This window comes from Cryptotermes secundus, unplaced genomic scaffold (genome assembly GCF_002891405.2).
Source record: "Cryptotermes secundus unplaced genomic scaffold, Csec_1.0 scaffold467, whole genome shotgun sequence".
Taxonomy (NCBI): Eukaryota; Metazoa; Arthropoda; class Insecta; order Blattodea; family Kalotermitidae; genus Cryptotermes; species Cryptotermes secundus.
In genome coordinates this window covers 1-6,740 of record NW_019734357.1, presented here as the reverse complement: position 1 = coordinate 6,740, position 6,740 = coordinate 1, and positions in this window count along the sequence as shown.

Genomic DNA, 6,740 nt, shown 5'->3' with positions numbered 1-6,740 from the left:
TCTACTCTACTCTACTCTACTCAACAATCAATATGCAAAAAAACACAACAATAGTACCTCTAAAACTAACACACTACACCCTTAATGGACAGCGTAACATAGGCCATGCACTTTGTACCAGAAATCTGATTGAGGGGATATCCAACCAAGAGCACGTTTTCCTCAGAGAATCCCTCACTCCCCGCTATCATGTCAGTTGTCAAGACCCAAGAATTAACACTGGGATCATCAAGTTCACGCACATGCATGGTCACCATTAAAATATAACTTACACCGATTATGTAATGGCAATGATAAAGGGCAATAGGACGTTAATACTCAGTTTAATACAGCCTGTAGACTTTGAGAGAAAACGAACATTTCTTGGCTGAGGATAATTAAACAACACAAGTTTGAGAGACCAGGTAATTATTAACTGCGAACTGATTTAAAAGAAGAGCGTTGTACACCTTGAACGAAAGCAGGACTTCAGAGATCTGTTAGAAGTTGATGAATGCAATACTACTCAGCAGATATGAAGCAGGAAGTGCACATCACATAAATTAATGTGATGAATGTCAGAAGTGAAGGTCATCACCAACCTCCGCATAATAAACGGATAAAAGTAGAGTTCACTATACGACCCACAGCGAGGGGGTATCAACGATTCAGTACTCAGGAGGCGCACTCGTAAGAAATGATCTTATACAAAGTCTGGAGAAGAGTGAAGATATGCAATAGATTGTAATCCTGGCACACTTGTTTTACATTTAAAAGGGACCTGAATGATAGGAGATACATGACAGAATAGAATTTAACAGTCCCCCATGAGGAACATATGACAGAAGCAATCTGTACAGGTAACAACTGGTAAAGAAGAAAGGCGAAATAGTACACCTCAACAAACTGAACTGAAGAGCTGAAGACAAGAATCAAAATTTTGGTGAATTATTCGATAGAAAACTGACAACTTTCATTTGAGGAGATCCTGCAACTTGATACCTTTCTGTGTATGTATCTATGTTTGTTTGTTAGATTGCACACTAGGGTGTCAGTGGCTAAGGCAGTCGGTCGGTCAGTCTGTCTGTCTGTCTGTGTCTGTCGGCCGTCGATCCAGATACATCATCACAGCCCAAGCTTCACCACTTTAATTTTATCGGCACACTCTCAACTGTTTCGTCTTTCACTTGTTCACAGTTTCACAACACCTCTGTCTTCTTCCTTGCCGATACTGTACACAATCCAGCATCTCAAACCAAATCACTTTTTTTCTCATTTCACTTATAAACACACAACATAATTTTAGCAAACTTTGTAACTGTAATATCACAAAAGTGCATCACTCGGAACATACAGACACTTCTATCACTAACACACACCCTAAACTTATTTATCACACTTGGACCACACGCTGCAAAGAATTAGTATTTCATTCTAGGAGTTCAACAGCCTTCTCCCCAGAATAATAAACGAAATTATAACGTTCATAATTCCTAACAAATGTACGTACCAAGAAAACTAATTTAGTCGTACAAATTTCTTCCTTGTCCACCCTTCTTCACACATCACACATTGTGAGCCATTTAAAATTCTGAAATTCCACATTACATCTTACTGCAAAGGATTCTATCGTTCCCATCACTATTTCCTAATTCTGTCCTCGCGTGACCGCTTATTGTGGCAGGCCTATGTATATTAAGAAACATGCCCACACTTTTGTCTACATAATCTCAGTGGAAAATTAGCCTCATATAGGCACAGTTCCCCATCCTCAGTATCACATGGCTCCCAGGAAACCTATCCTATCACAGATCTGTCTTCTCTGTCACTGTTTACCTTCATGTTATGGACCTCTGCACATCAATTTCATAGTATGAATTGTGATTTCACTGTCACTGATGTTCATAAATAACTTGGCTACCCTGTTGGCTCCATTTAAGATGTGAGGTTCAGATCTGGATTACTTGTTCGAAAATTCATTATCACCAAAGACCATCCATCAGCTCAGGATGAGGGACACGTTCACAACATTCTACTTCTCGTCCAAGGCGATGCTGACAAAGCACAAAGTAAGCCTTCGAAATTTTTACTATGAGAGTGACTCTGGCAAAGGAATGTGGATACAAGTATTAGGACTTCAAACATACCAACTTCATACATGCCAGTATTAATGTAGTAGTTGACATACTCTGAATTGAAACAACAACATTACAGGAAGCAAAGTGGTTTGACAAAACAAGGACAACACTTGCGATACAGCTGAAAAACCTAAGAAGGGGAACATTTTGGGACAGACTGCAGCTAGCAAGTGAAGTGGGCTGGAGGAGCAAAGAAAACGAAACCAAGATACCATTCCAATCCTGTGGAAACAGGGCATCTGAGCTAGGAATGACAACTGGAGAGAATCAATCCAAAATTCACGTAATTTTAAATGACAACGGTCACATACCTCACAGTCTAGTAACAAACTGGTACATCTAGTAGTCGTGACTGACACAGAACTTGTGAACACACACCAACTCTACAGATGCACTCATAGGACCTGTATTTACAACTTCCATCACGTAACAAGTTAAAAGAAAGCGGCCCCCTGCAGACAAGCACAACTTTTCTTCCCACTTCCCTTCTCTTATTCAGACCACATGCAAATCCCCAAATTCCATCAAGTTACATAAGAATACACGATCCCAACTTCAAGCACAGAAAGACAGCCAATATGCAACAGATTTCTGCCCACATCTCATGGTTACATGTCGGTTCCAGGAAAAGGAGGACAGTATTGGTCACCCATTCAACAGCACAGACCCTCTGAAATTCAACAATATAGGTAAACAGAAAGTAAACATCTTCCCTCGCATCTGGCATGCTACAACCCCTGCAACTTAAGTGTCGCCAAACAAAACAAATACCAAAATAACAGATAATTAATTATGCCTGGAGCCCATCTCCGACACATATCATCAAGTTCCCAGCCTTTTTCCTGTTTAGTGATTACGGTTCAACCATTCCCTCGGGAACTGAGCAACTGCTATGCCATGAAGTTCATCACATTCTGTGCTCAGCACAGGCTTCTACATGATTATGCTCTTTAAGAGTATGGCTCAGTTATTCTTTCATAATACTTAAGAAGATTCCTATCAGAACAACATGAGTTAAGGAAGCTTAGAAGAGTTTGCTGAGAACAATATGTTTCACACAGAGGTTTCAAATGAAAGGAGGCAGGACAAAACTTCATAATGAGGAGATTCACAATCTGAACTCTTCAATCAACTGAATTATAGTGATGACACCATTGAATATGAGGGAGACAACAGGACATGTAATGCTAACGTGTGTGCAGTGATATATACATATGGAAGCAAGAACCCAATCCCGCTTTCTTTATAAGCCTCCTGTGGCTCTCACACTAGTCTTTTAATTCGACATCTAGAGACAACATATCTCTCCAATTCTAACTGACACTCAGCATTTGAAGTGCTCTATGGCTTCCTTCAACCCAATGGATGAGATGCTAAGAAATCAAGCTAACCCTCTGAAAGCTCCCTTCTCTTTTTGTACGTGGTTCTAGCAAAGGACTGCTACAACATTTTCGTAATAAACATTGCCCCTCTGGCTCCACAATTATAGGTGTTCATCAACTCTCATGTGTTCTCACATGTCAGAGCAGATTTGCACATGAGATTTTGTAAACTCAGCAATCTGTGACATAAAATGCTCACAGCACTTTGACCAAATTACGGGGAACACCTTGTCTTAAGGGCCGTGTTAAAAGAGAAAATGGGTATATTTGCTATCGACAGAGTTCCAGAATATATATCCTTCACAAGACGACTATTCCGTAAACTTAAATGCTGTGCACACACTCTTTCTTCTGTTCATTGTGCTCACGTCTTCTCATCACTACGTCCACTGGCTTCTTGGGAACGTAGGAAGTAGCATTGTATTTGCAACAGTTTCAGGAAATTTCCTTGACCAGACGAATGACGCAGTTTCGAAAGGACCACAGCAGTACACCCCGAGAAGGATCGTGCTTCTCGAGTTTCTATTCCATCGTACTCGTTGGCATGTTGTGGAAGATGTGACAGATGTTTCTGCTGGTGGGTTTCTTGTAGGGTGAACGTTATACCCTTGTGAAGGTGCTGTGTGTATTCTTCTTCTTCTTCTTCTTCTTCTTCTTCTTCTCCTCCTCCTCCTCCTGTTGATTCTCCCTCCTCCTGTCTGGATTACATCTTCCATTGTCAGCCATGTCACACTTCATTATGACAACCATCCACTGATAACTTCTGGTATCCCTGCGATTGTGAAAGCCGATTTCTCGGCTCTTTGAAGAATACTTCGCAGACTGCGACTGCCTCTCAGGGTGTGAGGTGAGCCGCGTCCTCCGCTCACCTCCGTACTGGCCAACCTTCATACAGTGCCAGGTCCAATCAGAGGTGCAAGGGCTCCACATCTGGTCCCATCCAGCCTGCCACCATTTCTCAACTCCACCACTCACAAACATTCTCTTCATGGGTACACTTTAAGCATCCTTGCATTTCGAAGGGTGGCAAGGAATTTCTTGCCTAGATGGATGACTGACTGACTGACTTACTTACTTTCATAAGGACCACAGTAATACACCCTGAGAGGTATCATTCTTCGTAACCGTTGGCATGCTCTATAAGATGTGACAGTTATTTCTCTTCTGCTGGAGCGTTTTTCTAAGGTGAACTTTCTATCCTAGCGAAGGTGCTGTGTGTCTTGTTCTTCTCTCTTGATTCTCCCTCCTCCTGTCTCCATTACTCTGGATTACATCTTCCATGATCAGCCATGTGATAGTTCATTATTACAACAAGCCACTAACAACTTCTGGCGTCCGTGTGATTGTGAAAGCCGATTTCTGGGCTCTTCCAAGAATACTGTGCAGATTCTAATTGCCCCTCAGGGCGTAAGGTAGAGCCCCGACCTCCGCCCACCTCTGTACTGGCCAACCTTCTTTCACTGCCAGTTCCAATCACAGATTGTGTCCCATCCAGCCTGCCACCATTTCTCAACTCCACCATGGTCAAGCACTGTCTTCTTGGTTATAGAGTAAGCATCCTTGCATTTCCAAGGGTGGCAAGCAATTTCTTGCCTACACAGATCACCTAATTTTGGAGGGACACACCATGTGATACACCCTGAGAGGATCTGTACTTCTCTTCTTGACATTTCTGTTATGCTTTGGTATGCTGTTGCAGATGTGACGGATGTTTCTGCTGGTGGTTTCATGGTAGTCTTATTCCTCTTCCTTTGAGAAAGTGCTTTGCGTGTAGTCCTTCTCTTTTGGTTTCTTCTCCTCCTGTCACAATATTATCTTAAATTGTCATCCATGTCATATTTTATTATGACCACCATCCACTGACAAATTGTGGCTTCCACGTGACCCTGAGTTCCTTGAACAATACTGCGCAGATTCTAATTTCCTTTCGTGTTTTGAAGTGAGCCTCATCCTCCGCTCACTTCCGTTCTGGCCGAATACCGTATAGTGCCACGTCCAATCAGTGGAGCAAGGGCTCCAGATCACGTCCCATCCAAGAGTACCATGGATTCTCAACTCCGCGACAGGAAAACACGCCCTTTCATTTTTTCACTGTTCTACCAGCTGGGGCCTCACAATTCACACTGTCACCACTTCTCCTTCATCATTCCATATTTCACGCTCTTCATCATACCTGAATCGTCTGTGTCCAGTCTGAAAAGCTGTCTGATATGAATGTAGCCATTTCAATATCATGAAAAGAATTGGTAGGGGTACCTCAGATTATGTTCCATGGAATATTACATGATGAGCCTTCAACCACAGTGTCAGATGTTGAAAGTGGAATGGAACTGCAGAGAACCACCAGAGTTCATGACATTGGAAGACTGAAGGAGCAGGCCTTGAACTTGCATGTGTATACCAGCATGGTCATAATGAAAAGGGAATAGGTCAACAAATGATCTTTTCTCTCCTAAACAACTATATCGGAGACATGAGATGATCCTTCTCAGAACATATTTTCTGTTCTTAATCCTGTCCTCTGACTTACACAGACTAGTGTCAATTTTTCAACGTACATTCGCTGTACATTCAGAGAGATCCCTTCTCGTTTCTTGTTTTACTTTCAAAATTCCTGCCAGGCAGCAGCGAATTTTAGATTTACTGTACAGCATTCAAAACCCAGATCACAATTCATTTGTTCCAGAACATGAAGAAGGGACCCTAATAATCGAACTCTGATTTCAATAAGAATGTGGTACCTACACATCTTATAGATATTCCCAAACACAGGTTCAGTCAGATTTCTGTCACTTCACAGGGTGATAGATACAACCATCTACACTGCCATCTGCATTACTCTAGCCTACTCTACTCAACTCTATCACAAAACTATCATCATGCAACAAAAACATCACAATGTTACCTCTAAAACTAACACACTACACATAATTACTATGTAACAAAGGCCATGCACTTTGTACCAGAAATCTGATTGAGGGGATATATAACCAAGACCATATTTTCCTTAGAGAATCACTCACTCGACGCTATCATGTCATATGTCATGACCCAAGAATTGACACTGTGATCATCAAGTTCACTCATATGCACTGTAACCGTTAAAATATAACTTACCCGAATTATGTGATGTCAGTGAAAATTGCAATATGATGTTAATACTCAGTTTAATACAGTCTGTAGATCTGGAGAGAATACGAACATTTTGTGGCTAAGGATAATTAAACAGAACACGTTTGAA